Here is a 23,980-nt window from a genome sequence, read left to right on the forward strand (position 1 = left end):
TACGTATTAAAAAGGACCACGAATGGAAGACAGCCTTTAACACTCGGTCAGGTCATTATGAGTATACCGTCATGCCATTTGGGCTTTGCAATGCCCCAGCAGTGTTCCAAGAATTTATTAATGATGTCTTAAGGGACTTTATTCACTCATTTGTTATTGTGTACTTGGATGACATTTTAATATATTCTACTGACATTCACGCTCATCACAGACATGTTACAACAGTTCTGAAGACCCTTCTTGCTAATGGTCTTTATTGCAAATTAGAAAAATGTCTATTCGACCAGTCCGAGGTCCAGTTTCTAGGGTATTTGATTTCCGCCGAGGGTTTTCGGATGGATCCCCAGAAGCTCGCTGCAGTCATAGAATGGCCTCTGCCGCAAGGTCTAAAAGCCATCCAGCGTTTTCTGGGTTTCTCTAATTATTATAGACGTTTTATCAAAGGTTTTTCGTCTATAGTAGCGCCTATTACTCGTATGACTAAAAAGGATGGCAATACACGTGTCTGGTCTACTGAGGCACTTCAGGCTTTTGACTTTCTTAAAACTACGTTCGCCTCTGCCCCTATTTTACAGCATCCTGTCCCCTCATTGCCATATATACTTGAGGTTGATGCTTCCGATATAGGGGTAGGTGCTGTCTTATCCCAAAGAGAGTCTCCTGACAAGCCATTGCATCCTTGTGGATTCTTTTCTAAACAAATGTCCAAGGCAGAGAGGAATTATGATGTGGGTAATCGCGAACTCCTTGCTATCATTTTAGCACTCAAAGAATGGAGACATTTGCTAGAAGGAACTAAGGATCCTATTCTCATATTTACAGATCATAAGAACCTATCCTACCTTAGCGAAGCTAAAAGATTGTCTTCAAGGCAGGCTAGGTGGTCACTGTTCTTGTCTCATTTTAATTATATAATCACTTATAGGCCAGGTGACCGGAACACCAAAGCGGACGCTCTGTCCAGACAATTCGAGACTATTGACAAACAGGAGATTGATGTCACTCCTGTCATTCCCCCAGACAGGATAATAGCAACTACTATATTGTCTATTTCCTCGTCCCTCTTGCAGGCCATACAAGCGAAACAAGGCATGGCACCCAGCGAGAGGCCTAATGATAAATTGTTCGTTGACATTCCCGAGAGACGGGATATTCTGTCACTTTATCACGATACTAAGACTGCTGGACATCCTGGTATTTCCAAAACAGTGTCAGCCGTTTCTCGGTATTTCTGGTGGGATACCTTACGTAAGGATGTTACTGACTATATAAGTGCTTGTACTACTTGTGCATGTATGAAAACTTCTCGTAGAGTTCCTTGTGGGCTGTTGCATCCGTTACCCGTTCCCGAGAGACCTTGGTCTAATCTATCAATGGATTTTATTGTTGAATTACCCCCTTCGAATGGTAACACAGTCATCCTAATGATAGTAGATCGGTTTTCCAAAATGGCTCACTTTGTGTCTCTTCGCAAGTTGCCCACTTCCAAGGAATTGGCTCTTATCTTCGCTAGAGAAGTGTTTCGATTACATGGTATTCCCTTATCTATTGTATCCGATAGGGGTAGCCAATTTGTTTCCAGGTTCTGGAAAGCCTTTTGTTCGGAGATGGGTATTTCCCTCTCATTTTCTTCCGCTTACCATCCCCAGTCTAATGGAGCTGCTGAACGTGCCAACCAGTCTCTTGAGCAGTACCTCCGTTGTTTTGTGTCTCACCATCAGGACAATTGGTCTGACCTGCTTCCTTGGGCTGAATTTGCTCGGAATAATGCCACTCATGATTCTTCCGGCAAGAGCCCTTTTTACGTTGTCTATGGCCAGCATCCCGTTGTTCTTCCGGCTGCATTCTCCTCACAGGGCATGCCAGTTCTGGATGAGCATTTGGCTGGTTTGCGTAATACTTGGGAGCAGGTTCAGCGTTCTTTGGTGGACTCTGCTGCCCGCCAGAAGGCTCAGGCTGACAAGCATCGCAGAGCGGCTCCTTCCTATGTTGTGGGGGACAGGGTTTTGCTTTCCACACGGAATATTCGCCTCCGGGTGCCTTCTATGAAATTGGCTCCCCGCTTCATTGGTCCTTATCGCATTATACATAAGGTTAATCCCGTTTCTTATGCCTTGGGTCTGCCTAAGAATCTGCGTATACCCAATGTATTTCACACCTCTTTGTTGAAGCCTTACGTACGCAACCGCTATACCCGGCATACTCCCCCTCCCCCTCCTGTCTCTGTGGAGGGTCATGAGGAGTTCGAAGTATCTGCTGTTATTGACTCTCGTTTTCTTAGGGGTCGGCTTCAGTACTTGGTACATTGGAAGGGTTATGGGCCTGAGGAGCGCAGTTGGATTTCTGCGGATGCTGTTCATGCTCCCCGCCTTGTACGTTCTTTCCATTCGCGTTTTCCTGCCAGGCCTGGTCCTGCCCGCCCGGAGGGCGTGTCCTCAGGGGGGGGTACTGTAGCGGTACTTACCCTATCCGGGGGCCGGACGCGGTCCTCTCTTCAAGCCGCGCGCGGTCCTGCGGCTGCACGAGCCGCGCGCGGCTCGTCCGACTGTTCAGACAGGAAGGCGGGCAGTGACCACGAGAAGCGGTCACGTGTCCCGCCTGCAGCTAAGAGCGCGCCGCGAATCTCGGGCGCGCTCTTAAAGAGACAGTGGGAGCCTAAATTGCAAAAAGGCTCCCATTGGCTCCTGTCATGCCAATCACCCCATACACTTACCTGTTGGGGGAGTGGAAGTGACAGGAGCCAATCATATTAGTTTGAAGGCTACTTATACTTACCCTTTTCCCTTAGTTCCTTGCCCTATCGTGGTTTCTGCTACAGTTCCCTTTAGTGCTTGTTGTGTTCAGTTGTGTTTCTCCGTATTTGACCTTGGCTTTGTATTCTGACTTCGTTTTCGCTTTATCCTATTCTGTACTGTTTGCCGGCTTGCTGATTCCTGTGTACCAGTCCCCGGCTAGTTTTCGTTTACGCTGTCTCTTTGTGCCCTTGACCTCGGATCGTTCCTGACTCTGTCTTATCCTATTACGTCGAGTCCGGCCACTCTAAGGTCCGGTAGACGTATCTCTCCTCTGTACTGTCTTCTGTTAGGCTGGATCCTGCGTGTAGGGGTATATACTCGTTACAATTTCCTGATAAAGTATTTTTAAAACATTAATATACTCGAGTTGAGCCCTTTATCAGAGTTTAAAACGTCAAAAGAATAAATAATACAATACAATACAAAAAACATAAATAAAACCTACAACATAAAAAATATAAGGTCATCTATCGAGATCTGGGAGATGGTTGGAATCAATATTGCTTCTTTAATATATTAATTCAATAATTCGTTCTAGAGCCATTTTGGAAAAGTATTATTAGAGATTTATCTTATAGCAGTATCTATGCCAGGATTTCTTAGTTTTACTAAGGCATGTATATTCTATTCTTTATAGTAATCGAACCATTTTATCCATATCTTATTATAAGAGTCAATATTATTATCTTTAAAATAAACCACCTTTTCCATTAGACCTAGATATTGGATCTGGGTTTCAATCTCTGTTATAGAGGGGGATATATTCTGTTTCCATTTTCTGGCCATACAGAGTTTGACAGCCATCAAAACATGTATTGTCAAATACTGAGAATATTTATCCATTTTTAGGAAGTCTAGATGGAATAAAAATCTTTCTGGAGATAGAATAATATTTAATTTTAGATCAATAAAGAGTTTAGATACTTCTAATGTAAGAGTATCCAATCCAATACAATCCCACCAAACATGTTTGAATGAGCCACATTCATTATTGCATCGCCAATAGAGATTTGAGGAGTTTGTTTGGAAATACATGTTCTCATAGGGACCATATACCATCTATGGATAAGTTTGAGGTATGTTGCTTGTATATGTGTACAATGGACCGTTTTCCTTAATGCTTCATATGAGTTTAGCCAGTCTTGACAGGAAAAATATTTATTTAATTCGATTTCCCATCTAGAAATGGTGTTATATTTTACTTCCTGGTTTAATACCTCCTAAGATCTTCTAACTACTGAGTATTTAGTTTTAGCCTCTCCAAAGAGGATCTTATCAAAGGGCAAGTCTTTAATTATAGTTATCTTGTGGAGGAAGTTTTTTTTATTTTTAGGTAGGTGAAGAACTCTTTATTCAAAGTCCATAAGGCTATCGTAACTATAAGATAAGGCAAGGGACTAATGAAAGTATTTAGAAAATTGGGCAGACTAGATGGGCCGAATGGTTCTTATCTGTTGTCACATTCTATGTTACAACTTTATCCTGAAGGCATGAAAAACTACTAATCCCAGAGATATCATATAAGTCCTGAATTATTACCATGTCTCTAACTAGCCATCCAGATAGATTAAGGTCTTGAATAAAAACTTCAGGATTTCCAAAGGGGCATTTGAAGGGATTTGGTTTTGGGGGAAAAAGTATTTCTTTACTGGTTTTATAGGCTGAAAAGTGTGAGAGAGAGATTATCGATAAGCAAGTTTTTAAAAAGTGTTTTTATCAACCCAAAAAAGATCGAAAGGGTCAAAAGTATCACATAGGCTCTTTATATATATATATACCATGCTTTCAACTTTGATTTATTGTTTCTCCATTCTAAACAGTGTTAAAATATTACTGTATCTTGAATATAGAATATGTTCGGAAAAGATAAACCTCCTTCTGCTAATCTGGCTGACATAATTCTAAGGACAATCCTAGGTTTTTTGTTACCCCAAATAAAGGATACAAATAAACCATGAAACAATTGAAGTATCTTCTTTGGGACTCTAAGAGGAATAGTACGGAATAGGTATTCCAGTCTTGGAAGTAAATATGATTTAATGGTATTTATTCTTCCAAGCCAAGATATTTGTAGTTTAGACCATTTTGAGATCGTATTTCTAAATTCTTTAAGGAGTGTGTTGATATTATCGGTGGTCCACTCTTCGATATTAAAATTGATATTTATTTCCAAATAACATAGAAAGTTGGACCAGTTAAGTTTAAGATTATTGTTCAGAGTTCTTATTAGTGAACTTGAAAGATTACTATGTAGAACTTGTGTTTTTTGCATATTAATTTTATAGAGAATCTACTATTTTCTTCTATACACTGTAGTGTTGATGGTATGGAGGATTCAGGGTTTGTTAAAGTCAAAATGTCATCAGCGAACATAGTTATTTTTTGTTCTTGATAACCTAAACTCACCCCAGTTATATTATGATTTTGTCTTATATACGCTGCCAGTGGCTCAATAGAAAGAATATAAAGAAGAGGTGCAAATGGGCATCCCTGGCGGGTTCCATTGTTAATAGTAAACCAAGCAGAGCCCAAACTGTTGCCATATATTTTTGCAATAGGAGAAGAGTTTTTTATATATATATATATATATATATATATATATATATATTTATATTTGCTGTCCCTTTTTTTATTTATAATTTTCTCCTTTTAAATCATTAAAAGATCGCTTTTTTGACATTGGCTTTCCTACTCTATTATTACTACTGTACCATATTTGATTCAGTGATGTGATTGAGTTTTTAATTTTATTTTCCAGAATTACTTTTATATGATATTGGAGGGTTTTTATTTGTGTAGCTGTAAGGGAGTTTGGATTTACTTTGTTACTGTGTTCAAGTTTGGACAATTGTATATAAAGGTCTGCTAAATTCGCACCTCTGCTTTCCCTGATATTTGCTCCCATTTGAATTAAATTCCCCCTCATAACACATTTAAAAATTAGCCATAAAGTTTAATTAGAAACGTGTCCATTATCATTAATTTTAACAAATTCTTTTGCCATATTTTTGAGATGCTTCCTGTTTTGTTTCGGATGTTATAATTGATTCGTTTAAACACCACTGAGGTCCAAGATTGTATTCTGGATTGTTTTCCAACACTACACTAATAGAGGCATGATCGGACCATACTCAGTGTTTAAATGAGGACTTTAAAAATGTTAGGCCCCTCACTCGTACTTGGTCCTCATTTTTTTAAAGCAACATAGGAGGTAATGTAGGGAAATCTTAATGCATACCAAAACATTTTGGACAATGATATGCTTAAAACTTTGTGGGAAAAATTTGGGGAAGTTCCTTTTCTTTTCCAGCATGACTGTGCCCTAGAGCACAGAGCAAGGTCCATAAAAAACATGTTAGATGAGTTTGGTGTGGAAGAACTTGACTGGCCCGCCCAGAGCCCTGACCTCAACCCCATCAAACAACTTTGGGATGAACTGGAAAGGAGATTGAAAGCTAGGCCTTCTCATCCAGCATGTGCCTGACCTCATATTTGCTCTACTGGATGAATGGGCAAACATTCACACAAAAACTCTCCAAGATCTTATGGAAAGCATTCCCAGAAGAGTGGAAGTTATTATAGCCATTGCCACACTCACTTACTCACTCACTCACTTTGACACATCTTTGACATCCTTCAGCTCCCTACACATACAACTACCATCCACCCCCACCCCCAGTTACATAGCTCACTGTAACTGTGTGGGATTTGTATTGCCAATATAAAAGCACTACTGACTCACAGAGCTTGCTCACTGGAGTTTGCTTGAAAGTAGGCTATTTAAAGTAGTCTCTTTTAAGTAGGAGTTAAAACAACAGGAGTTTGTTGGAGAACTGGTGGACTGTGGTTGGTATTGGTTAATACCAGTGAAAAAGCAGGTTTAATTTTTACTTATTTAAAAAAATATATATATTTTTTTTAACTAAAACTTTTCTCCATATTTTTATAGATATTTTTAATATTTGCTGAATTTATTTATAACTTGTCCCTTTTTTTCTTTTTTCTTTTTCTCTTTGCTGTTTTTATTTTTTATAAACGTTTTCTCTCTTTTTTTTTGTTTCTCTCTTGTTGTTTATATTCCCCTCCTTGGGGGTGCTGCTGAGCTAATTAGGGAGAGAGCCCCTTAATTTCCACCTGTGGGATATGTATTGCCAATATAAACTCACTACTGACTCACAGAGCTTGCTCATTTGAGTTTGCTTGAAAGTAGGCTATTTAAAGTAGTCTCTTTTAAGTAGGAGTTAAAACAACGGGAGTTTGTTGGAGAACTGGTGGACTGTGGTTGGTATTGGTTAATACCAAGTGAAAAAGCAGGTTTAATTTTTACTTATTTAAAAATATATATATAAATATATATTTGTTTTAACTAAAACTTTTTTCCATCTTTTTATAGATATTTTTAATCTTTGCTGATTTTATTTATAACTTGTCCCTTTTTTTCATTTATATTTTTCTCTTTGCTGTTTTTAATTTAAAAATGTTTTCCCTTTTTCATATATATATATATATATATATATATATATATATATATATATGTATATATATATATGCTGTTTTTATTTAAAACTTGTCCCTTTTTTATTTATCATTTTCTCCTTGCTGTTTTTTATTTTTATAAACGTTTTTCCTCTATTTTTTTTTTGTTTCTCTCTAGTTCTTTATATTCCCCTCCGTGTGGGTGCTGCTGCTGAGCTAATTAGGGGCAGTGCCCCTTAATTTCCACCTGTGTGGGATTTGTATTGCCAATAAAAACCCACTACTGACTCACAGAGTTTGCTTGAAAGTAGGCTATTTAAAGTAGTCTCTTTTAAGTAGGAGTTAAAACAGCAGGAGTTAAAAACTACAAGGGAGTTTAAACCAAGAGGGTAAATATTGTTTTGCTCACTTGTGTTTTTCGTAACTGGGTATGAGTGCTAGCAAGATTGTGAGTTTTACTCAGTGCACATCATGCTGCATGTATGCATGCCTGGGTGAATCTGTCCAGGGTCGATACCTCTGTGGTGGGTGTGAGCGAGTGGCTTTTCTGGAAGCTCAGATTAGAGATCTGGAGAGGCAAATTGTAATACTGAGAGAGATTGACAATCGAGAGGAGTCTGCTGGGTGGGGACAGGTAGTGGAGAGGGAGGAGATAAGACAGATGGGGAACAGGCATGTAGCTGGGTGACAGTGGGGCGAGGAAGCAGGGGGGAGGGAAGAGGAAAGGTTTAGGTAGTCCTGATCTCATGCAGCCTAACAGATTTGCCCGTATTATTATTATTATTATTATTATTATTATTATCATTATTGTATTATTTATATAGTGCTGTACAATGAGTGAAGATGTTGGGAGCATCAGCTCAGGAGTAGCTGTACTGCAGGAAGTTGTTCCTTCTAACAGCCGTGGGAACAGCCCCTTTAGTATGGGTGGGGTTGAGAGGGAAAGGAAGGCTAGACAGGTTGTGGTGGTAGGGGACTCTATTATTAAGAGAGTAGATAGGGTAATCTGCCACTCTGATTGTCTCAACTGGACAGTTTGCTGTCTCCCGGGTGCTCGGTTCCAGCATGTTGCCGACAGAGTGGAGGGATTATTGGGAGGGGCTGGGGATGATCCAGCTGTCATGGTCCACATTGGTACCAATGACAAAGTCAGAGGAAAATGGAAGGTCCTAAAGAATGAGTTCAGGGATCTAGGAAGTGAGCTAAAGAAAAGGACCTCCAAGGTAATATTTGTAGGAAATATTACCTTTGCCGCACACTACAGCAGAAAGGCAGCGGGAGATTAGAGAGATCAATGTGTGGCTGTAGTCAATGCGTGGCTGAAGTCAAAGAAGGTTTGGGCTTTTTAGAGCACAGGGCCGATTTTGTGCTTGGGTACAACCTGTATAGTCCTGATGAATTGCACCTGAACGGAAAAGGGTCTGCTGTGCTGGGGGATAGGATGGCTAGAAGGTTGGAGGAGATTTTAAACTATTAGTAGAGGGGGAGTGTCAAAGCAATCTAGAAAATGGAGATAGGATAGAAATGACATGGGCTTTAGCTCAGTGTAAGGGTATTGGAGATGGGGGGATGGGAAAGCTCAGAACAGACTGGGTCCCGGTCGTCAGACCGCCGCTTAGACAGTGTCTTGGTCCTGGTCACCGGACTGCCCACCTGACTGTGAAACTACGAATGGATCATTAAATCTGGTACGAATCCGAACTTTGCAGTTCGGGTTCGCTCAACTCTATTATGGATCCTTTGATCGCTACATGTATTACTTGGATAACTGGTAATTCTCGAGCTAATACATGCCGATGAGCGCTCGGGGACATCTGCTCCGCTTTTGCACCCTGCTCCCTCTTATGCTGTACTGGTGCCTCTGTGCAACCAGCGCCTCTTCCTCCAAACTGCACACGTCACTCGCATGACCTTGATTCCATGTGGGGCCTAGGACCTCATCATGCTCCACATCATCTTCCACCCACTCCTCAACCCTGCCCTCCTTGCCGGTATGCACACTGCAGAAAGCCACAGCAGTTGGCACCTGTGTTTTTCCAGCATGTAAAGTCTGCAATGGACATATGGAAATTGTTTTAGAATTGTATCCAGGCAACAGTTTTCCCTATAAACTGACCTCTCAGTTTGACTTGTGAGGGTATTGCCCCAGAATTACAATATTGTTTAAGTACCTCTTAGCTATTGATAACTGGTTTAAATATAGCAGCTTGTTATCTGGTAGTTTCTAGTGTAGAAAATATCAATCTGTTTTCTATCACTTAAATCTGTGTAACAAGTGTTGTAGGTATCAAACAATATTACAAGTGACCGATGTAGTAAATTTGAATCAAAGTTACGCTTTGATTTGACTCTCAGATATGAAGTGTGCACCCCAAATATACTATTTAGCACTAGATATGAAGTGCACGCCCCAAAATATAATATTTACCAGATTAGCAGCAAAACAATTAGAATGATTACAACTGCGTAGTAAGCGCACTATTTGACGCTTCTATTTGTCTCTCAAATATGAAGTGCACACCCCAAATATACTATTTAGCACCCCCAAAAAAATTAGACTTTTTAAAACTCCAATGTAAGCAGCAGATTAGCAGCAAAACAATTATAATGTGTACAACTGCGCTTTAAGCACACTGAAGAGCACGCCAAAAATGTACTATTTAGCAGTTAAGCAGCAAAACAATTAGAATGTTTACAATTGCGCTGTAACCGCAGTATTTGACGCTTCTATTTGACTCTCAGATATGAAGTGCACCTCAGGCCGCAAATTGTACTATTTAGCAGATTAGCAGCAGAACAATTAGAATGTTTACAACTGCGCTGTAAGCACACTATTAGACCCTTCTATTTGACTCTCAGATATGGAGAGCACGCCCAAAATGTACTATTTAGCAGTTAAGCAGCAAAACAATTAGAATGTTTACAATTGCCCTGTAACGGCAGTATTTGACGCTTCTATTTGACTCTGACATATGAAGTGAACACCCCAAATATACTATTTAGCACCAAAATTTTTTTACTTTTTAAAACTTCAATGTAAGCAGCAGATTATCAGCAAAACAATTAGAATGTTTTCAACTGCGCAGTAAGCGCACTATTAGATGCTTCTATTTGACTCTCAGATATGAAGTGCACGCCCCAAAATGTACTATTTAGCAGATTAGCACCCAGAAAATTAGAATTTTTACAACTGCGCTGTAAGCACACTATTAGACGCTTCTATTTGACTCTCAGATATTAAGAGCAGGCCACAAATTGTACTATTTGTACTATAATAATGTACTATTTAGCAGATTAGCAGCAAAACAATTAGAATTTTTACAACTCCGCTGTAAGCACACTATTAGACGCTTCTATTTGACTCTCAGATATGAAGTGAACACCCCAAATATACTATTTAGAACCAAAAAAAAAACATTGACTTTTTAAAACTCCAATGTAAGCAGCAGATTAGCAGCAAAACAATTAGAATGTTTACAACTGCGCAGTAAGTGCACTATTTGACGCTTCGATTTGAATCTCAAATATGAAGAGCAGGCCCCAAAATGTACTATTTAGTAGATTAGAAGCAAAACAATTAGAATGTTTACAATTGCCCTGTAACCGCAGTATTTGACGCTTCTATTTGACTCTCACATATGAAGTGAACACCCCAAATATACTATTTAGCACCAAATTTTTTTTACTTTTTAAAACTTCAATGTAAGCAGCAGATTATCAGCAAAACAATTAGAATGTTTTCAACTGTGCAGTAAGCGCACTATTAGATGCTTCTATTTGACTCTCAGATATGAAGTGCACGCCCCAAAATGTACTATTTAGCAGATTAGCACCCAGAAAATTAGAATTTTTACAACTGCGCTGTAAGCACACTATTAGACGCTTCTATTTGACTCTCAGATATTAAGAGCAGGCCACAAATTGTACTATTTGTACTATAATAATGTACTATTTAGCAGATTAGCAGCAAAACAATTAGAATTTTTACAACTCCGCTGTAAGCACACTATTAGACGCTTCTATTTGACTCTCAGATATGAAGTGAACACCCCAAATATACTATTTAGAACCAAAAAAAAAACATTGACTTTTTAAAACTCCAATGTAAGCAGCAGATTAGCAGCAAAACAATTAGAATGTTTACAACTGCGCAGTAAGTGCACTATTTGACGCTTCGATTTGAATCTCAAATATGAAGAGCAGGCCCCAAAATGTACTATTTAGTAGATTAGAAGCAAAACAATTAGAATGTTTACAATTGCCCTGTAACCGCAGTATTTGACGCTTCTATTTGACTCTCACATATGAAGTGAACACCCCAAATATACTATTTAGCACCAAATTTTTTTTACTTTTTAAAACTTCAATGTAAGCAGCAGATTATCAGCAAAACAATTAGAATGTTTTCAACTGTGCAGTAAGCGCACTATTAGATGCTTCTATTTGACTCTCAGATATGAAGTGCACGCCCCAAAATGTACTATTTAGCAGATTAGCACCCAGAAAATTAGAATTTTTACAACTGCGCTGTAAGCACACTATTAGACGCTTCTATTTGACTCTCAGATATTAAGAACAGGCCACAAATTGTACTATTTGTACTATAATAATGTACTATTTAGCAGATTAGCAGCAAAACAATTAGAATTTTTACAACTCCGCTGTAAGCACACTATTAGACGCTTCTATTTGACTCTCAGATATGAAGTGAACACCCCAAATATACTATTTAGAACCAAAAAAAAAACATTGACTTTTTAAAACTCCAATGTAAGCAGCAGATTAGCAGCAAAACAATTAGAATGTTTACAACTGCGCAGTAAGTGCACTATTTGACGCTTCGATTTGAATCTCAAATATGAAGAGCAGGCCCCAAAATGTACTATTTAGTAGATTAGAAGCAAAACAATTAGAATTTTTACAACTGCACTGTAAGCACACTATTAGACGCTTCTATTTGACTCTCAGATATGAAGTACATGCCTCAAAATGTACTATTTAGCAGGTTAGTACTCAGAAAATTAGAATCTTTACAACTGCGCTGTAAGCACACTATTGTACTTTTTAGCACCCAAAAATGTTTACGTTTTAAAACTGCAATGTGACAGCAGTATTTGATGATTCTATTTGACTCTCAGATATGAAGTGCACCCCACTAATGTACTAGTTTGCAGAATTCTTTCCTAAGTTGTCCCTCACAGCGGCAGCATCCTCTCCCTACACTAATAAGACTTCATGTGCATGCGGTGCTACGCGACTCCAACTTATATATAGAGGCTGGGTCACATGCTGCACTGGCCAATCACAGCCATGCCATTAGTAGGCATGGCTGTGATGGCTTCTAAGGGCACACAAGTCAAATGCTTGTTGATTGCCCTGCAGCCTTTGTAAATGCACCATTAAATCGCTGAACACCGAACTCCAACCTGAACTTACAGTGATATGTTCGTTTTCGGGTCCGGGGTCCAAAAAACGTTATTTTCGGTACGAACCCGAACTTTACAGTTCGGGTTCGCTCAACTCTACTCATGACAATATTAAATGTATGCTTACTAATGCACGGAGCCTATATAACAAAATGGGGGAACTAGAGGCAATAACATACACTAAACAATGTGATATAATAGGCATAACAGAAACTTAGTAGGATGAGGCACATGACTGCGCATTTAACTTAAATGGGTACATGTTATTTAGGAAGGATAGAAAAAAACAAGAAGGGTGGTGGGGTGTGTTTTAATGTCAACCATGAATTAAAGTCAAATCTTAGGCATGTGGAGGGTGACGAGGAAAATGTGTAAGCTTTATGGGTAGATATCTGCAGGGGCAAACAAAGGGAAATCAATTATTGGTTGGGCTATGTTATAAACCACCTAATGTAAATATTAATGAGGAAGAACAGTTGTGAGAGCAAATTGGGAAAGCTTCAAATCGGGGTAACATGTTAATTATTGGAGATTTTAATTACCTGGACACACCTGTCATACGGACGCATATTGCTGGTTCTGCTGATTCCCAGTAAGAGAGGGTCCCCTTCAAGTTTGACTGCCAGAAGTTCTCTCAGTCGAGTGCAGAAAGCTTCTCTAATGGTGATGTATAACTTAAACTGAATATCTAGATAATTAAACTGTTTCCTTAAGCTGAATGTGTACTATAGATTAAATGTTATTACTTATTAATTAAGTCTCTGTTAGTCAATAAAGTTTGTATTGATTATTTACAAGTACTTGGTGTCAGTGTCTTTCCCTTTCTCAAATACTCAATTCACTCACCCTGAATAGGGTTTTGGTGCCCACCAATATCTTTAACCCCTTAAGGACCAAACTTCTGGAATAAAAGGGAATCATGACATGTCACACATGTCATGTGTCCTTAAGGGGTTAAAAACCTTAGGGTAATTGATTATTGCTTTTTGATATTGGCGCGTCAGGAATTTAATAATTAGGCACAACAGGTGGGTTCTCCATAAGTATGATTAGTGCAAAATCCAGTTGGATTTTAACGTTGAATGCACGCAACCCATATGGCCTTATTGAGGGTAAAGATCTCATGTATGTCTCGATGGGTTTCTTTGGTCCTATATCTATATATATGGCTTTAATTTCTAATGGATAAAAGCAAGTCAGATCACATCAAATGTTATATATATATTGTACATGTATATATGTATGTTTTCGTTTATTTTACAGAGGCACTATGATCATCTGGTTTTAATTGTGTATCATAGTATTTAAGAATTGTACGATTAACCCCTTAAGGACACATGACATGTCTGACACGTCATAATTCCATTTTATTCCAGAAGTTTGGTCCTTAAGGGGTTAAACTAAATACATAGACAAATGTGTGTGTTACATAATTAGGTAATATGTGTACATGCTGTTTAAATTATGGATGTATTCAAAGTGTAAGATTGTGGGGAAGTTGTATACCATGGTGGCTTGCTGTCATGACACTCCTTAGTTGATTTGCCCTCGTGCAGAACTACTATCACTGTTTGGCACTGTTCCTAATTTCTTTTCATTAGCACTTCACCTGGTCCTTGTTTAGCACCTATATAGTCTTTTTTCTCCCCTCACTCCTTGTCAGATCATTGTCTCTTGTCTCCTGTTTCTTGTTCTGTGGTTCTTGTTTCCTGGTTCCTGAAATTCTGACTCTTCGCTCCTTGATCCTGTGTCCTGCGTTTCCTGATCCTGTGTTCATGTGTCTTCTTGGTCTTGTGTTTCCGTGTCCTCCTGGTCCGGTGTTCCTGTGTCCTCCTGGTCCTGCTGTCCCATGTCCTCCGGGTTCTGCATTCCTGTGCCTCACGATCCTGTGTTCTGATTCAGTGTTCCTGCCTTTACCTTATTTCCAGTGATTCTGACCCTGCTGCCTTATTTCGTTTGACCTGTCTCGGGCTTTGTTCCCTGGTGTCATATATTTTGCTTTGAGGCTTAGGATCTGTGTCCCACCTATTTCTAGTGGTGGCTGCACAATCCTGCCCAAGTACTTTACTTACCAAAGGACTGTTTAAGTATACTCTGCCTGCACAAATTGTGGTTATCTTGATGTTTTGTATATATTATTTGGTGGCATTGTATATATTTATTATATTGTTGTTTTGTTCTTATATCTTTTGGTTCTCTTTAATATATATATATTTCTTGATTTAATCCATTCATTGTGTCTTTGCATTATTTCTTTGCTAAATTGGTTCCCACATTTAAAGGGATAGTGCTGTCTCAGGGCAGCACCCCATCATGTCCTTACACTTGCATATTGCCATGGTATTTTATTTTATTTTACAGCTTATATCACAAGGGACTTTTTTTGCACTTTTTTTCTGGGGGACCTAACTAAGGAGTAGTGGGTTTTCTATACCAGATACCAGAATCCAATTTGTATGACCAGTAGTTTGACCAGTGCATCTCTGGTCATTCTCCCAGAATTAATGTGCAATTTTGTGATTAGCTCTTGTCTTAAATATAAGATCTTATCTTATACTTTGTATGCCACACGTTCCACTGATTTGATGTGCACGTTGGATGTGTTTTTATATTGACTTCTTGCCCTTATCATATATTTTTTTGTCCTGTTATAGACATTTTTTTTTATAAATATTGTATTGGATTTTTAAAAAAAAATGTTTGGTCCCCCTTCTATTTGGTTTTATATATTTGAAATAATAAAAACTCCATTTGGGATTGCTAACTACATTACTTCTTTGATACATACTTTTAATTCACAGATTTGTATTGTTTTCTAATATTATTGTTTTACCAATATCACTTACTCAATAAGTTGTTAATTACCCCCCTTTGTACAACCTTAAAATGCTTCTGTATAAGTTGGCGCTAGCTAAATACTATTAATGATAGCAATAATAATAAAAAGTACATAGTAGTAAAATGTTTATGCACTTGTTTTTTCTCATTTAGATAAGTGGAAAAATATATTTTGTTCTGTGCATTAACCACAAGTGTATTTTGTCCATATGCAAAAACCACTAATACATTTATTGAAGACTATTTTGTATATGCGTGTTTTCACCAAGTGAACAATTAATTGTACCCAAGTATGTACTACCAAATTTCAACACAATGCTTTCTACAGTGTGTTCAATTTGTTAAAACATTTACTAAGTGTTATATGAAGGTCATTTTGTAAGTATGTTACTTATACTTGATGAAATGTTAGCTTAACAGTGAAGCTGGAAGAATAAATGTTTGCAACAGTTTATCTGTATATTCTCTGTTTCCTCTATTTTAGGAATTGTCCAGCATACGATTTTCTGTGCAACCCTGCAAGAATTGCCTTTTGACTCACCTTTGTCCGTTTCTAGTACAGCTTCTGGTAATCATTAATCAGTTCAAGATTCTTTAGCACAAGCAAAAAAAAGATGAAAGCTGGAACCTTATTCCCAGTAGCAAGGGCACTTTCATTGGTGCCCTAGCAAATTGGGACACTCTGATATTCTTCAGAATGTAATGCTCAAATCCTGGCGCATCAACATTCAATTGGGAGTCTATATATAACACCTTGAATGATGTACTAAAATTTATCTGGCAGAAGGAGACTATGAACAAGGTCTCACTGTCCCTGCCACCAATGAATCATGCCACTAACCACAATCTTTAATTTTATTGTAGTGTTTTTAAAGCTCTACATTGTGGATGTTTTTTTTTTTCATTTCTATTGGTTATATAGTAGTTGTTATTTTGATTGCATTGGTAATATAGCAGTCCAAGATACATCAACCCATCTTAATAATAACTATGATGTGTAATGGTTACATTTCTTACCATTTAATAGTTAATGTTATTAACATCGTAATAGTTACGGTTTCTTTTTTTAGGAGAGGGGCCAGGTGAAAGAAAACCCAGAAGGGCAAGAGGAAATCCACCGTCGTGGAGATACCCAGGGCAAACCCATCAACAGAAACACTAGTAGTCAATATATCATCCAAGGTTCTATTGGCTGACAAGGAGCAAGCACTGCAAAAAGGTATAGGATGTGTGAAGGTCTATGATGGAGATAGACTAACATTAAACATAGAATTGAATATATTTTTTTAGAACATTAAGAATAAAAGCTTTGTTTTCTTATAGTCCATTACCATCACCTGCCAATGTAGTGGAAACCTAATGGCCGGTCAATAGAATCAAGTGCAAAAAGTTGAGTAGGTTTAACCTCCCACAAACCAACATCACAGTAGAAGCCCATATCAGGCTTATTTAAAGGGATATCAACAAACTAAATTGAAATAGACAGTTTAATTTGACAAGGGCAGAAAAAAACAGCCCTGTTGGAACAACATAAGGACATGACCCTGACAATCAAGCTGGCTGCTAAAAGCTGGGCTTTGGTTGTCATGGACACTAAGAATTATGATTTAGAAGTCGTTAGACAACTATCGAACGCATACACTTAATGCTAGTTATCCAAGGATCCCACGGAAGAGACTGTTTAGTTAATTGTGAATACTGTGGAGGGAGCAGCAGAACAGGGTATCATTGATACATTTAAAAAAATCTATTATTAGGAAAAAAACCATAATCCCATTGTTCTATGTGTTACCTAAAATACACAAAAGTCTGACCAATCCCCCGGGATGAGCAATAGTAGCTGAAACTGAATCAGTTTCTTTTCTTTTTCAGTTTCTGAATCTTTTAACCTTTATTCATTTTTTTTAAATTCATTATTTGAACCATGTGTTTTGGGACACAACTGGATTTTTAACAAAATTGCATGATTTTGATGAATCGCAGACTAGCATCTTTTTGTGCACAATGGATGCGAGCAGCCTATCTATCTGATCCATATGTCTACTTGTTTTGTTTTTGATTGAAAAATAATTTTAAAATCACAGAGTTTGAATATCTTGGGTTGTATGGATCAATTAGAGGAGTCTGGTCTTATCTAGTAAATTTGGAATGCAATCAAAACGTGAACAAAGATACCGCAGAGTAAAATTTAGGATTCCATATTTCTGTTTATACTAATATATCTTTTTAGGGTGCTGTTTAATTTTGGAGTGCTCAAATTTATATAATACTATGGTTTCTAGGAAGCTTATGTTTTTAGAGTTGGTATGTTCCACGTTCAATAATTTCCACAAGTGTTAAGGCCGTTTGGCCTGTATTTGTGGGAGGGGCTTACATAATTCACTCCCCTATATAAGGGACATCCCTTACCTTACTCATATCGCTTGAGGTCAGCATCAGAATGATTTCCACTTCTGGGTCATCCAGATGCCATTTTACCTGATTACTCCATGAGGTTTTCTAAGCTGAGCTGTGTCAGGAATCCAGCCACAGGCTTTTCCGGCCTACCACCTTCTTTCTTCAATCCATCGCCGTGGATGATGTCCAAGTGACTCACAAACCGTAAGTCGACCTACCCGTTACACCAGGCATCAGTCCCACGGCACCATGCATGGGTCAGGTCCTCACTTTACGGCTGCATTTTGTCTAAGTCTGTTCTAAAACCATTGCATGTTCATGCATATCATTCGTTTAAACCCCCTACCGGTCTTTGGGTGTACTACAGGCTTCTTAGACATTATTGCATTTCATGTACAAACCAACGAACCACTGCATTTTTTACCTACACACTGACCCCTATCCGTCATTCGGTGTACTACAGGCTTCTTAGACGTTGTTTGCATTTTCATGTACAAACCAATAAACCACTGCATTTTCACCTACACACTGACCCCTACCGGTGTTTGGTGTACTACAGGCTTCTTAGACATTATCGCATTTCATGTACAAATCAACGAACCACTGCATTTTTGCCTACACACTGACCCCTACTGGTCATTCGGTGTACTACAGGCTTCTCAGACATTATTGCATTTCATGTACAAACCAACAAACCACTGCATTTTTCACCTACACACTGACCCCTATCAGTCATTCGTTGTACTACAGGCTTCTTAGACATTATTGCTTTTCATGTACAAAACAATAAATCACTGCATTTTCACCTACACACTGACACCTACCAGTCATTCAGTGTACTACAGGCTTCTCAGACATTATTGCATTTCATGTACAAACCAAGGAACCAAGGCATTTTTGCCTACATGCTGACCCCTACCGTTCAATCGGTATACTACAGGCTTCTCAGACTTTATTTCACTTCATAAGCAAACAAACTAACCACAGCATTTTCACTTTTATACTGACTCCTATCTGTCAAACAGTAGGATTAAAGGGTATTTTTACCATACAATCAGCATTTCTTACCCCTGCTGGTCAACAGCAAAACTGTCTTCACATGTCATATACAATTTACCATCCAATATAAATTACACATAATATTGTTTTAAACATAACCATAAACCATAAATTAAACTCCAGCACGGGCTCAACTTCAGGTTTAATTCACAATAATTTATACTTCACATCAAGACCAACAGTGGTTCTATCAACACTGCCACCTACAGGTATGTCAAGTACATTGACAATTTTCATGGGGTTTTACAAACACCAAAACACTGACACCTATAGGTCAATAGACAAACAACATTTCACATACCAATCAGTATCCAACTACACTGCCACCTATAGGGCACTCGGCAGATCTCCAGTACACTTGCATTTTGCAACACCATGTTCACTGACCCCTACCATTCAATAAGACATACAACAATTCACATAGCAAGTACTATATCAAACATCTGATATAAATACATATATTATTACACATTAGCAGACGCATCTGTATATACGTAACTGGTAATATAGTTCACATACATTTTTCACAGCACGCTGCTCACACAACAGACTTTCCCCTACTAGCAAGGGGACATACAACATACAAGGTGGGGACAGACCACTTTTTCACTTGTACATATGGCACTTAATGGATTAAGATTGATACATATTTAACCAGTATAGCTACGATGTTTAATATTTACACATCACGGCACTTTACTTTTCACATATACTGTACGTATTAAGATAAGCTTGGTCTATGCCATATTTCCTTATGCCATACAGTTTTATCCATTCAGGTTACAGTTACTACTAAAAAAACCTATACGGATTGTCAGGTTCAATACCATACTACCAGGTACATACACCTGCTCACGTAGTTATCCATTTCTTACCTTCCCTGGAATAGTAATAGTGTACTGGCAATTAAGGTTCTAGGGCCCATAGGTATTTACCCCCTTTTTTTTTCTCTGCATTATGCTTCGGTTAGTGGTCCCGCGAGGCCAACACCCCGCCTCACACTCGGAGGCATACACCCCCCGGGCCACTCGTGAGCTAGCCGCCTCGCATTGTATCATAGAGAGGGCCTCACCTGTCACTCCCCTTCCTATTTTCTGGTTACTGTCAACGAGAGGCCAACATCCTGCCACAATGTTCGGTGGCCACACAAAATCCCCTCGCACCAAGCTGTCAGGATCGGGACAGGGATCCAACACGCAGAGTACAAACAGGTACAAGGTACGTATACCGGACCTTAGAATGGCCGGACTAACGTAAGTAGTAAGTAAAGAATGGTCTAGAGACAAGCCGAGGTTGAGGGAACGAGAGAGCAGGTAAGCGAGAGACAAGCCGAGTCAAAGGGTAATAGAGGTAAACAAGGTAGAACAGACAAGCCGGGTCAAAACCAAAAAAACTAACAGAATACAAGAGCACTGAGAGACTAGACAAGCTAGAACCACGACAGGGCAATGAACAAATGTAGAAAGCCCTATTTTATACCCTGGTTCCAGACAGGTAATCACGCCCCCGGCGAATCCTCATTCGTGCTTGGAGCTTGATTGACAGATCGGGTTGGGTTGTCGTCATGACGTCGGCTACTGAACGCCGCGTCATAAAAGGAAGTGGATCCCTCGCGGCCGGCGTGTAAACGACCGAGGGAACCGCGAGGAACGAGTGATTCAACCCTTTTGCGAGGAAGAACGTCCAAGTGTCTCACCTCCACAGAGGTAGAGACAACAGGTACCCTGACAGTACCCCCCCCCCCTCAGAAATGCCCACCGGGCGGAAGGAACCGGGACGAGATGGAAAACGGGAGTGAAAAGCCCTGCGGAGGCGAGGTGCATGCACATCCTCCTGAGGTATCCAAGACCTCTCCTCAGGACCATATCCCTTCCAATCAACCAGATATTGTAACTTCCCCCGGGAGATACGAGAATCGATGATGGAATTGATTTCATACTCCTCTTGTCCCTCAACCTGAACAGAGCGAGGAGAGGATGCAGTGGAGGAAAACTTGTTACATATTAGGGGTTTTAACAAGGAAACATGAAAGGAGTTAGGAATGCGTAAGGCAGATGGAAGAGCCAGACGATACGCAACTGGGTTAATTCGAGTCAGGACCTTGTAAGGTCCAATGTAACGAGGAGCAAATTTCATAGAAGGAACCTTCAAGCAAATGTTTTTGGTACTCAACCATACCCTGTCCCCTGGAACAAAGATTGGAGCCGCCCTTCTATGTTTATCAGCGTGTTTCTTGAACAACATGGAATTATGCAGAAGAATTTGTCGAGTCTGATCCCACATCTTCGTCAAATTGGCAACATGAACATCAACCGACGGTACTCCTTGGGAAGGAGAAACCGAGGGAAGAATGGAGGGATGAAAGCCATAATTCATGAAAAAGGGGCTAGAACGAGTAGAATCACAAACGAGATTGTTGTGTGCGAACTCTGCCCAAGGAATCAGACCAACCCAATCGTCCTGGTGTTCGGAAACGAAACAACGCAAATATTGTTCGATCTTTTGATTGGTGCGTTCAGCAGCTCCGTTAGACTGGGGATGATAGGCAGAAGAGAAATTCAATTTGATACCCATTTGAGAGCAGAACGACTTCCAAAAACGGGAAACAAATTGTGAACCTCTATCAGAAACAATTTCGGAAGGTATCCCATGTAAACAAAATATCTCTTTAGCGAATATCTCAGCCAATTCAGGAGAAGATGGAAGTTTAGGTAAGGGCACGAAATGAGCCATCTTAGTAAACCTGTCAACCACCGTGAGAATCACAGTCTGTTTTTTAAAAACAGGTAAATCGACAATGAAGTCCATAGCTAAACAGGTCCATGGTTTCTCGGGAATTTCCAAGGGATGCAAAAGCCCACATGGAAGCGTCTGAGGTCGTTTAGTCTTCATACAGACCTCACATGCTTCGACGAAATCCCTAATATCTTTACGTAAGGAGGGCCACCAGAAATATTTGGCTATTAAGGAGCATGTCTTACGAATGCCAGGATGCCCAGCCACCTTACTATTGTGAAAGCATTGTAGCAGTTCTAGTTGGAGTTCAGCAGGAACAAAATACCGTGACTCAGGACTTTGTCTAGGAGCCAGATGTTGTAGCTTCATAATCTCGGCAAGCAACGGAGAATGAATCCTGAGGCTAGTGTTGGCGATAATATTGCACTTGGGAACTATAGAAGACAAAACCATCTTAGATATAGTAGAAGGTTCATGTTGGCGAGACAAAGCATCGGCCTTAGAGTTCTTAGAACCAGGTCTATAAGTGAGCACGTAATTGAAATGGGTGAGGAACAAGGACCAACGAGCTTGTCTGGCGGATAAGCGCTTGGCCTCCCCAATATAAGACAAGTTCTTGTGATCCGTCAGAATAGTAACAGGATGCAAGGTCCCCTCTAATAAATGTCTCCACTCCTTTAAAGCCATGATAACAGCTAGTAGTTCCCTGTCACCAATATCATATCTGCTTTCAGTCCCAGATAGTTTCTTGGAAAAAAAACCACATGGATGTAATGGTTTATCTACGCCTAACCTTTGAGACAAGATGGCACCTATACCTGTCTCTGAGGCGTCTACCTCGAGTAGGAAAGGTAAAGTTGTATCGGGGTGAACTAAAATTGGTGCAGAAGCAAAAAGTTCCTTAAGTGTCTTGAAGGCAACGAGAGCTTCAGTAGACCAAGTCTTAGTGTCAGCCCCCTGTCTGGTCATATTGGTAATAGGAGCAATAATGGAAGAGTATCCTTTAATGAAGCGCCTATAATAATTGGAGAATCCAATAAACCTCTGAATGGCCTTGAGACCCCTGGGTAATGGCCAATCTAAAATAGACTGGAGTTTATCCGGATCCATTTTAAAGCCTTCCCCAGAAATCACGTAACCAAGAAAGTTTATCTGAGATTGGTCAAAACTACATTTCTCCAATTTGCAGTACAACCCATGTTGTAGGAGTTTGCGCAATACCCTTCTGACTTGTCTGTGGTGGGTCTCAATTTCTCTAGAGTGTATTAGTATATCATCCAAATATACAATAACACAATCCTGTTGAAATTCCCTAAGAACTTCATTGATCAGATCCTGAAATACTGCCGGTGCATTACAGAGCCCAAAAGGCATTACCGTGTACTCATAGTGCCCATATCGAGTATTGAACGCTGTTTTCCACTCGTCTCCCTGCTGAATTCTCACCAAGTTATACGCCCCTCTGAGATCTAACTTGGTGAAAATCTTGGAACCCTTTAAACGATCAAAGAGCTCAGTAATCAAAGGGATTGGGTATGCATTTCTGATAGTTATTTTATTCAAACCTCGGTAATCAATGCAAGGCCTTAACGTGCCATCCTTCTTATTCACAAAAAAAAAAAAACGGCCCCGGCAGGCGAGGATGATCTCCTAATGAATCCCTTGTCTAGATTCTCACGGATATACTCCTCTAAGACTAAGTTCTCCTTAGTGGATAAAGGATATACATTGCCCCTCGGAGGCATAGTACCAGGTAGGAGATTAATCTTGCAATCAAAGGACCTGTGTGGAGGTAAAGTATCAGCATTCTTCTTGTCAAAGACTGCCTTTAAATCTATATACCGAGACGGTATTTGTAAGTCTGTAGACTGGGTGGGGTTAACCGGTGTATTACCTACGCAAAGTGGTGAGACTTTCTGTAAACACCTGTCCTGGCAACCCTGACCCCATGAAGTTATCTCCCCTAGCTCCCAATCAATAATAGGGTTATGTTTCTTTAACCATGGATACCCCAGAACTATAGGAACAGAGGGGGACGAGATAAGCATAAGGGATATACCTTCCTCGTGTAAGATACCAACAGTCAAAATAACAGGTATAGTCTCATGAGAAATCACAGGTTCAGATAATGGTCTACCATCTATGGCCTCAACGGCCAAGGGGGTGTCTCTTAGCTGAGATGGGATAGTGTGTTTAGAAACAAAAACTTGGTCAATAAAGCTCTCAGCAGCTCCGGAGTCTATCAATGCCATA

The sequence above is a fragment of the Pelobates fuscus genome, chromosome 5 (assembly GCF_036172605.1).
Source record: "Pelobates fuscus isolate aPelFus1 chromosome 5, aPelFus1.pri, whole genome shotgun sequence".
Lineage (NCBI taxonomy): Eukaryota > Metazoa > Chordata > Amphibia > Anura > Pelobatidae > Pelobates > Pelobates fuscus.